The sequence below is a fragment of the Anoplopoma fimbria genome, chromosome 22 (assembly GCF_027596085.1).
Source record: "Anoplopoma fimbria isolate UVic2021 breed Golden Eagle Sablefish chromosome 22, Afim_UVic_2022, whole genome shotgun sequence".
NCBI classification, from domain to species: Eukaryota; Metazoa; Chordata; class Actinopteri; order Perciformes; family Anoplopomatidae; genus Anoplopoma; species Anoplopoma fimbria.
Window position 1 is genome coordinate 8,393,773 of NC_072470.1, and position 10,411 is coordinate 8,404,183.

A 10,411-nucleotide genomic window follows, 5' to 3' on the forward strand; every position below is an offset into this window, starting at 1 on the left:
GTTCATGGCTCTGTGGCATAAGGTACCAAATACACTTATGAATAGCCTTGTATTTGAACATGGTGTTGATAATGGACAATGACAGGCACAGGAGTCCAACAACAAAGCACCAATTGGGATCAGATCAGGCAGGTCGCTCATCCTAATCACCCCTCCGGATCTTAGGTTACGGTTTTCAACATGGCCCACTCTGCTTCCATGTCCCAACCTTACCCTAATATCCAAAAAGAAAAATACAGAGGATGGAGTTTAGGATATTGCGGAGAGGGGCCTCTGCTAGACGTTCTCGGTTCACCCTCACTACACAACTGGGTTTACCAGGTTTGTCCAGCAGCCTCCTCAGCTATCTCTTGCAACTCAGGACAAGGTATTGACTATTAGTGGACAGCTCTGCTTTCTCTTCACCCAGATGTCCAAGACATTCGGCCGCAGTTCTGATGATCCAACCACAAAGTTGATCATGGATCTTTGGCATTAGGTATTCTGTTATCAAGTACACTTATGAATAGCCCTGTACATGAACATGGTGTTTATTATGGACAATTACAGGCACAGGAGTCCAACAACAAAGCACCAATTGGGATCAGATCAGGCAGGTCGCTCATCCTAATCACCCCCTCCGGATCTTAGGTTACGGTTTTCAACATAGCCCACTCTGCTTCCATGTCCCAACCCTACCCCGATATACGAAAAGAAAAATCCAAAGAAGGGAGTTTAAGTTCGCGGACAGGGGCCTCAGCTCGACGTTCCTGGTTCACCCTCACTACGCTATTGGGTTTAACAGGTATTTACCAGGTACCAGGCCACTACTCTTAATCAGCCACTTTCAAATCATACGTTACATAAGTGTTGCCAAGACAGCCCAACAATGTGTAGAACCTTTAGCATTTCAGGGCAGATCTCATCTACACCTGCCTTGTAGACACTCAGGTTTCTTACTACCTGAACTTACTGTTTAGGACTAATGATGGATCTATTCCCAAGTCTTTAAAATCGACGTCCTCCGAGGTGGACATATCAGTGAGGTTCAGAATCTAACTTCTACTTCTAAAACTTGTCCTGCATTGGCCGGGAATCGAACCCGGGCCTCCCGCGTGGCAGGCGAGAATTCTACCACTGAACCACCAATGCTCGCACACTGTTTCAAGTGCCTGTTCTCGCCTGACCCAAATACAAAGTTGATTACAGCTCTGTGGCATAAGGTACCAAATACACTAATGGATAGCCTTGTACTTGAACATGACGTTGACAATGGACAATGAGAGGTACAGGAGTCCAACAACAGGTTTGTCCAGCAGCCTCCCCAGCTATCTCTTGCAACTCAAGACCAGGCAACTCAAGAGCGATTATCAGTAGACAGCTCTGCTTTCTCTTCACCAAGGTGTCCAAGACATTCGGCCGCAGTTCTGATGATCCAACCACAAAGTTGATCATGGATCTTTGGCCTGAGGTATTCTGGTATCAAGTACACTCATGAATTTAACATGGCCCACTCTGCTTCCATGTCCCAAGCCTACCCTAAAATTCAAAAATAAAAATACAGATGATGAAGTTTAGGATACTTAAAATCTTCCTTCTCCATGGAGGACATGTCAGTGAGGTTCAGAATCACATTTCTACTTCCAAAAAGTGTCCTGCATTGGCCGGGAATCGAACCCGGGCCTCCCGCGTGGCAGGCGAGAATTCTACCACTGAACCACCAATGCTTGCACGCTCTATTACGTGCCTGTTCTCGCCTGACCCAACTACTATGTTGTTCATGGCTCTGTGGCATAAGGTACCAAATACACTTATGAATAGCCTTGTATTTGAACATGGTGTTGATAATGGACAATGACAGGCACAGGAGTCCAACAACAAAGCACCAATTGGGATCAGATCAGGCAGGTCGCTCATCCTAATCACCCCCTCCGGATCTTAGGTTACGGTTTTCAACATAGCCCACTCTGCTTCCATGTCCCAACCCTACCCCGATATACGAAAAGAAAATCCAAAGAAGGGAGTTTAAGTTCGCGGACAGGGGCCTCAGCTCGACGTTCCTGGTTCACCCTCACTACGCTATTGGGTTTAACAGGTATTTACCAGGTACCAGGCCACTACTCTTAATCACCCACTTTCAAATCATACGTTACATAAGTGTTGCCAAGACAGCCCAACAATGTGTAGAACCTTTAGCATTTCAGGGCAGATCTCATCTACACCTGCCTTGTAGACACTCAGGTTTCTTACTACCTGAACTTACTGTTTAGGACTAATGATGGATCTATTCCCAAGTCTTTAAAATCGACGTCCTCCGAGGTGGACATATCAGTGAGGTTCAGAATCTAACTTCTACTTCTAAAACTTGTCCTGCATTGGCCGGGAATCGAACCCGGGCCTCCCGCGTGGCAGGCGAGAATTCTACCACTGAACCACCAATGCTCGCACACTGTTTCAAGTGCCTGTTCTCGCCTGACCCAAATACAAAGTTGATTACAGCTCTGTGGCATAAGGTACCAAATACACTAATGGATAGCCTTGTACTTGAACATGACGTTGACAATGGACAATGAGAGGTACAGGAGTCCAACAACAAAGCAGCCTCATGTCCCACCCCGATATCCTATCTCTTGCAACTCAAGACCAGGTTAGCGATTATCAGTCAAGACAGCTCTGCTTTCTCTTCACCAAGGTGTCCAAGACATTCGGCCGCAGTTCTGATGATCCAACCACAAAGTTGATCATGGATCTTTGGCCTGAGGTATTCTGGTATCAAGTACACTCATGAATTTAACATGGCCCACTCTGCTTCCATGTCCCAAGCCTACCCTAAAATTCAAAAATAAAAATACAGATGATGAAGTTTAGGATACTTAAAATCTTCCTTCTCCATGGAGGACATGTCAGTGAGGTTCAGAATCACATTTCTACTTCCAAAAAGTGTCCTGCATTGGCCGGGAATCGAACCCGGGCCTCCCGCGTGGCAGGCGAGAATTCTACCACTGAACCACCAATGCTTGCACGCTCTATTACGTGCCTGTTCTCGCCTGACCCAACTACTATGTTGTTCATGGCTCTGTGGCATAAGGTACCAAATACACTTATGAATAGCCTTGTATTTGAACATGGTGTTGATAATGGACAATGACAGGCACAGGAGTCCAACAACAAAGCACCAATTGGGATCAGATCAGGCAGGTCGCTCATCCTAATCACCCCTCCGGATCTTAGGTTACGGTTTTCAACATGGCCCACTCTGCTTCCATGTCCCAACCTTACCCTAATATCCAAAAAGAAAAATACAGAGGATGGAGTTTAGGATATTGCGGAGAGGGGCCTCTGCTAGACGTTCTCGGTTCACCCTCACTACACAACTGGGTTTACCAGGTTTGTCCAGCAGCCTCCTCAGCTATCTCTTGCAACTCAGGACAAGGTATTGACTATTAGTGGACAGCTCTGCTTTCTCTTCACCCACATGTCCAAGACATTCGGCCGCAGTTCTGATGATCCAACCACAAAGTTGATCATGGATCTTTGGCATTAGGTATTCTGTTATCAAGTACACTTATGAATAGCCCTGTACATGAACATGGTGTTTATTATGGACAATTACAGGCACAGGAGTCCAACAACAAAGCACCAATTGGGATCAGATCAGGCAGGTCGCTCATCCTAATCACCCCCTCCGGATCTTAGGTTACGGTTTTCAACATAGCCCACTCTGCTTCCATGTCCCAACCCTACCCCGATATACGAAAAGAAAAATCCAAAGAAGGGAGTTTAAGTTCGCGGACAGGGGCCTCAGCTCGACGTTCCTGGTTCACCCTCACTACGCTATTGGGTTTAACAGGTATTTACCAGGTACCAGGCCACTACTCTTAATCACCCACTTTCAAATCATACGTTACATAAGTGTTGCCAAGACAGCCCAACAATGTGTAGAACCTTTAGCATTTCAGGGCAGATCTCATCTACACCTGCCTTGTAGACACTCAGGTTTCTTACTACCTGAACTTACTGTTTAGGACTAATGATGGATCTATTCCCAAGTCTTTAAAATCGACGTCCTCCGAGGTGGACATATCAGTGAGGTTCAGAATCTAACTTCTACTTCTAAAACTTGTCCTGCATTGGCCGGGAATCGAACCCGGGCCTCCCGCGTGGCAGGCGAGAATTCTACCACTGAACCACCAATGCTCGCACACTGTTTCAAGTGCCTGTTCTCGCCTGACCCAAATACAAAGTTGATTACAGCTCTGTGGCATAAGGTACCAAATACACTAATGGATAGCCTTGTACTTGAACATGACGTTGACAATGGACAATGAGAGGTACAGGAGTCCAACAACAGATTTGTCCAGCAGCCTCACCCAGCTATCTCTTGCAATCTCAAGATACAGAGGATTATCAGTAGACAGCTCTGCTTTCTCTTCACACAAGGGTGTCCAGGTTTGACATATCTCTTGCAACTCAAGACCAGTTCTGATGATCCACCACAAAGACATTGATCTGATGATCCAACCACAAAGTTGATGGATCTTTGGCCTGAGGTATTCTGGTATCAAGTACACTCATGAATTTAACATGGCCCACTCTGCTTCCATGTCCCAAGCCTACCCTAAAATTCAAAAATAAAAATACAGATGATGAAGTTTAGGATACTTAAAATCTTCCTTCTCCATGGAGGACATGTCAGTGAGGTTCAGAATCACATTTCTACTTCCAAAAAGTGTCCTGCATTGGCCGGGAATCGAACCCGGGCCTCCCGCGTGGCAGGCGAGAATTCTACCACTGAACCACCAATGCTTGCACGCTCTATTACGTGCCTGTTCTCGCCTGACCCAACTACTATGTTGTTCATGGCTCTGTGGCATAAGGTACCAAATACACTTATGAATAGCCTTGTATTTGAACATGGTGTTGATAATGGACAATGACAGGCACAGGAGTCCAACAACAAAGCACCAATTGGGATCAGATCAGGCAGGTCGCTCATCCTAATCACCCCCTCCGGATCTTAGGTTACGGTTTTCAACATGGCCCACTCTGCTTCCATGTCCCAACCTTACCCTAATATCCAAAAAGAAAAATACAGAGGATGGAGTTTAGGATATTGCGGAGAGGGGCCTCTGCTAGACGTTCTCGGTTCACCCTCACTACACAACTGGGTTTACCAGGTTTGTCCAGCAGCCTCCTCAGCTATCTCTTGCAACTCAGGACAAGGTATTGACTATTAGTGGACAGCTCTGCTTTCTCTTCACCCAGATGTCCAAGACATTCGGCCGCAGTTCTGATGATCCAACCACAAAGTTGATCATGGATCTTTGGCATTAGGTATTCTGTTATCAAGTACACTTATGAATAGCCCTGTACATGAACATGGTGTTTATTATGGACAATTACAGGCACAGGAGTCCAACAACAAAGCACCAATTGGGATCAGATCAGGCAGGTCGCTCATCCTAATCACCCCCTCCGGATCTTAGGTTACGGTTTTCAACATAGCCCACTCTGCTTCCATGTCCCAACCCTACCCCGATATACGAAAAGAAAATCCAAAGAAGGGAGTTTAAGTTCGCGGACAGGGGCCTCAGCTCGACGTTCCTGGTTCACCCTCACTACGCTATTGGGTTTAACAGGTATTTACCAGGTACCAGGCCACTACTCTTAATCACCCACTTTCAAATCATACGTTACATAAGTGTTGCCAAGACAGCCCAACAATGTGTAGAACCTTTAGCATTTCAGGGCAGATCTCATCTACACCTGCCTTGTAGACACTCAGGTTTCTTACTACCTGAACTTACTGTTTAGGACTAATGATGGATCTATTCCCAAGTCTTTAAAATCGACGTCCTCCGAGGTGGACATATCAGTGAGGTTCAGAATCTAACTTCTACTTCTAAAACTTGTCCTGCATTGGCCGGGAATCGAACCCGGGCCTCCCGCGTGGCAGGCGAGAATTCTACCACTGAACCACCAATGCTCGCACACTGTTTCAAGTGCCTGTTCTCGCCTGACCCAAATACAAAGTTGATTACAGCTCTGTGGCATAAGGTACCAAATACACTAATGGATAGCCTTGTACTTGAACATGACGTTGACAATGGACAATGAGAGGTACAGGAGTCCAACAACAAAGCACCAATTCACCCCCTCCGGATCTTAGGTTACGGTTTTCAACATGGCACACTCAGCTTCCATGTCCATTACATTACATTACATTACAGTCATTTAGCAGACGCTTTTATCCAAAGCGACTTACAGGAAGTGTATTCAACATAGGTATTCAAGAGACTAGTCACCAGGTCATAAGTCTTAAACAAGCATCTCAAAGCATAAGCCAGAGCAAAAGTATAGTGCAGAGGCAGATTACTATGAAAACAATAATTGCAACAGACTAATCCGAATATAGTAAGTGCTACAAACTACTACGAATAGGATAAGTGCAGTAAACAAATACAAATTCAATAAGTGCAGCGAACTGATACGAATACAGTAAGTGCAGCAACTAATACGAGTGCAATAAGTGCTACGAGGAAGGCTCCGGGTCACTCATCCTAATCACCCCCCTCCCAAATGTACCCCAATATCCATAAAGAAAAATACAGAGGATGGAGTTCAGGATATTGCGGACAGGGGCCTCTGCTAGACGTCTCCGGTTCACCCTCACTACACAACTGGGTTTACCAGGTTTGTCCAGCAGCCTCCTCAGCTATCTCTTGCAACTCAGGACAAGGTATTGACTATTAGTGGACAGCTCTGCTTTCTCTTCACCCAGATGTCCAAGACATTCGGCCGCAGTTCTGATGATCCAACCACAAAGTTGATCATGGATCTTTGGCCTGAGGTATTCTGGTATCAAGTACACTCATGAATTTAACATGGCCCACTCTGCTTCCATGTCCCAAGCCTACCCTACAATTCAAAATAAAAATACAGATGATGAAGTTTAGGATACTTAACATCTTCCTTCTCCATGGAGGACATGTCAGTGAGGTTCAGAATCACATTTCTACTTCCAAAAAGTGTCCTGCATTGGCCGGGAATCGAACCCGGGCCTCCCGCGTGGCAGGCGAGAATTCTACCACTGAACCACCAATGCTTGCACGCTCTAATACGTGCCTGTTCTCGCCTGACCCAACTACTATGTTGTTCATGGCTCTGTGGCATAAGGTACCAAATACACTCATGAATAGCCTTGTATTTGAACATGGTGTTGATAATGGACAATGACAGGCACAGGAGTCCAACAACAAAGCACCAATTGGGATCAGATCAGGCAGGTCACTCATCCTAATCACCCCCTCCGGATCTTAGGTTACGGTTTTCAACATGGCCCACTCTGCTTCCATGTCCCAACCTGACCCTAATATCCAAAAAGAAAAATACAGAGGATGGAGTTTAGGATATTGCGGAGAGGGGCCTCTGCTAGACGTTCTCGGTTCACCCTCACTACACAACTGGGTTTACCAGGTTTGTCCAGCAGCCTCCTCAGCTATCTCTTGCAACTCAGGACAAGGTATTGACTATTAGTGGACAGCTCTGCTTTCTCTTCACCCAGATGTCCAAGACATTCGGCCGCAGTTCTGATGATCCAACCACAAAGTTGATCATGGATCTTTGGCATTAGGTATTCTGTTATCAAGTACACTTATGAATAGCCCTGTACATGAACATGGTGTTTATTATGGACAATTACAGGCACAGGAGTCCAACAACAAAGCACCAATTGGATCAGATCAGGCAGGTCGCTCATCCTAATCACCCCCTCCGGATCTTAGGTTACGGTTTTCAACATGGCCCACTCTGCTTCCATGTCCCAACCTTACCCTAATATCCAAAAAGAAAAATACAGAGGATGAAGTTTAGGATACTTAAAAGCTTCCTTCTCCACGGAGGACATGTCAGTGAGGTTCAGAATCACATTTCTACTTCCAAAAAGTGTCCTGCATTGGCCGGGAATCGAACCCGGGCCTCCCGCGTGGCAGGCGAGAATTCTACCACTGAACCACCAATGCTTGCACGCTCTATTATGTGCCTGTTCTTGCCTGATCTGTGGCCTAAGTACTCTGGTATCAAGTACGCTCATGAATAGCCCTGTACTTGAATATGGTGTTTATTTAGGACAAAGACAAGCACTTAAGTCCAACAACAAAGCACCAATTGGCATCAGATCAGGCAGGTCGCTCCTCCTTATCACCCCCCTCTGGATCTTAGGTTACGGTTTTGAACATGGCCCACTCTGCTTCCATGTCCCAAACCTCACCCAATATCTAAATGAGTTTCTGAGGGCTTGTCAGTGTGGATCAGGATTGTTTCACTTCCAATGCTTGCAACACACACACACATGTACTTACCTTACTCAATGATCAACAGGCACTGAAGAGAAAAAAGGAGTGCGCCCAACGTGGGGCTCGAACCCACGACCCTGAGATTAAGAGTCTCATGCTCTACCGACTGAGCTAGCCGGGCATGAATGTCCGAGATGCATCTGTCTTTTTAATGGCGTCAGTAACATCAGTATCATTAGTAAATGTCGTAGCTGTCGCAGTAGCAGTAATTGTTAAGAGATAAGATAATCCTTTATTAGTCCCGCAGTGGGGAAATTTGCAGGCTTACAGCAGCATAGAGTAAAGTTCACACAAGAGACATAGTAAAGAAAGACAGGATAAAAATAAAAAAATGAAAAATAAAAAATAAAAAAACCCAGTATTATAAATAAGCAATAAAAACAGGATAAAAACACAAAGAAAGTTGTAGCTATCAATCAATGTAGACATATATTTTAGACATATATTTTGTAAATACAATTAAGTGCATCATTTAATTAAATGTAGTAATGGTAGTAGTAGTTGCAGCAATCAATATAGAAATATATTGTAAATATGATGAAGGGAATAATGAGATAAAACATAACAGGATTTCATGATGTATTTATGCAGGAGTGTTAATGGTGGTATCAGGAGAATTTGTAGTTTAATATTAATATAGTGACATTTAAATAGTATAATACAATAATTATATACTGTACATTTTATTCCTGTTCTATCTTTATTTTGTTGTATAGTATGTGTATTTATTGTCTGTGTCTGTGTAGTTGTATAGTATGTGTATTTATTGTCTGTGTAGTTGTATAGTATGTGTATTTATTGTCTGTGTAGTTGTATAGTATGTGTATTTATTGTCTGTGTAGTTGTATAGTATGTGTATTTATTGTCTGTGTAGTTGTATAGTATGTGTATTTATTGTCTGTGTAGTTGTATAGTATGTGTATTTATTGTCTGTGTAGTTGTATAGTAGGTGTATTTATTGTCTGTGTAGTTGTATAGTATGTGTATTTATTGTCTGTGTAGTTGTATAGTATGTGTATTTATTGTCTGTGTAGTTGTATAGTATGTGTATTTATTGTCTGTGTAGTTGTATAGTTGTATAGTTGTATAGTGTATTTATTGTCTGTGTAGTTGTATAGTATGTGTATGTATTGTCTGTGTCTGTGTAGTTGTATAGTATGTGTATTTATTGTCTGTGTAGTTGTATAGTATGTGTATTTATTGTCTGTGTGTTGTATAGTTGTATTGTCTGTGTAGTATGTGTATTTATTGTCTGTGTAGTTGTATAGTATGTGTATTTATTGTCTGTGTAGTTGTATAGTATGTGTATTTATTGTATAGTATGTGTATGTGTCTGTTGTATAGTATGTGTATTTATTGTCTGTGTAGTTGTATAGTATGTGTATTTATTGTCTGTGTCTGTGTAATTGAGCTGCTGCAACACTTGAATTTCCCCCATGGGGATCAATAAAGGAATATAAAAAAGCAGATGTGTGAATGGGTTCTCATAAAGAAGATTTGGTTAAATCACAAAAAAAAAAAAAAAAAAAAAAAAAAAAAGCCAAAACACATGCCCCGTGTGAGGCTCGAACTCACGACCTTCAGATTATGAGACTGACGCGCTGCCTACTGCGCCAACGAGGCCACACTCACATTCAAAACCGGAAGTCTTTAAAAGGGATCTGCAAACGTGGTGTTGCATTTGAATAATCCTCTCGTTGGCCACCAAAGGCGCTGTTTCTCCCACTGCCCTTATTTAAATGTTGCGCTACATTGTATAAATTGGATATAATGTGTGTCCAACCAAAACAATTCAATAACAGTTTATTTAATCAATGCATCCTAACTTTCCACAACTTGCTTTTTATTCTCATGAAAAATGAAAAAAATGTGTTTTATTATGTGGCCTGGCATGTTTTATTTATTCACAATTTAACAAAGTCAGAAGCGGAATATGGTCCGTAAGAGTTGTGGTAATAATAAAAATAATAATAATATTCAGTAACTTACCCAGCGGCCGTCAAAACTTTGCTGATTTAAATACATTGTTACTAAATTTTTCTGCAAAAGTCTGTGCAGCTAAAAAAAAAAATGGCTAA

The 10,411-nt window shown here is 43.2% G+C and overlaps 11 non-coding genes across 11 annotated transcripts; all 11 read right to left on the reverse strand.

The window, feature by feature from the left end:
• Nucleotides 1–1,060: 1,060 nt before the first annotated feature.
• On the reverse strand, nucleotides 1,061–1,131 carry trnag-gcc (transfer RNA glycine (anticodon GCC)). The gene has a single exon. It is a non-coding gene; the product is annotated as a tRNA-Gly (tRNA).
• A 504-nt stretch (nucleotides 1,132–1,635) lies between these two features.
• trnag-gcc (transfer RNA glycine (anticodon GCC)) lies at nucleotides 1,636–1,706 on the reverse strand. The gene has a single exon. It is a non-coding gene; the product is annotated as a tRNA-Gly (tRNA).
• Nucleotides 1,707–2,350: 644 nt separating this feature from the next.
• Nucleotides 2,351–2,421, reverse strand: trnag-gcc (transfer RNA glycine (anticodon GCC)). Its single transcript has one exon. It is a non-coding gene; the product is annotated as a tRNA-Gly (tRNA).
• Nucleotides 2,422–2,925: 504 nt separating this feature from the next.
• On the reverse strand, nucleotides 2,926–2,996 carry trnag-gcc (transfer RNA glycine (anticodon GCC)). The gene has a single exon. It is a non-coding gene; the product is annotated as a tRNA-Gly (tRNA).
• Nucleotides 2,997–4,105: 1,109 nt separating this feature from the next.
• Nucleotides 4,106–4,176, reverse strand: trnag-gcc (transfer RNA glycine (anticodon GCC)). The gene has a single exon. It is a non-coding gene; the product is annotated as a tRNA-Gly (tRNA).
• A 538-nt stretch (nucleotides 4,177–4,714) lies between these two features.
• Nucleotides 4,715–4,785, reverse strand: trnag-gcc (transfer RNA glycine (anticodon GCC)). Its single transcript has one exon. It is a non-coding gene; the product is annotated as a tRNA-Gly (tRNA).
• Nucleotides 4,786–5,894: 1,109 nt separating this feature from the next.
• Nucleotides 5,895–5,965, reverse strand: trnag-gcc (transfer RNA glycine (anticodon GCC)). Its single transcript has one exon. It is a non-coding gene; the product is annotated as a tRNA-Gly (tRNA).
• A 1,048-nt stretch (nucleotides 5,966–7,013) lies between these two features.
• On the reverse strand, nucleotides 7,014–7,084 carry trnag-gcc (transfer RNA glycine (anticodon GCC)). The gene has a single exon. It is a non-coding gene; the product is annotated as a tRNA-Gly (tRNA).
• An 845-nt stretch (nucleotides 7,085–7,929) lies between these two features.
• On the reverse strand, nucleotides 7,930–8,000 carry trnag-gcc (transfer RNA glycine (anticodon GCC)). Its single transcript has one exon. It is a non-coding gene; the product is annotated as a tRNA-Gly (tRNA).
• A 381-nt stretch (nucleotides 8,001–8,381) lies between these two features.
• trnak-cuu (transfer RNA lysine (anticodon CUU)) lies at nucleotides 8,382–8,454 on the reverse strand. The gene has a single exon. It is a non-coding gene; the product is annotated as a tRNA-Lys (tRNA).
• Nucleotides 8,455–9,883: 1,429 nt separating this feature from the next.
• trnam-cau (transfer RNA methionine (anticodon CAU)) lies at nucleotides 9,884–9,956 on the reverse strand. The gene has a single exon. It is a non-coding gene; the product is annotated as a tRNA-Met (tRNA).
• Nucleotides 9,957–10,411: the final 455 nt, after the last annotated feature.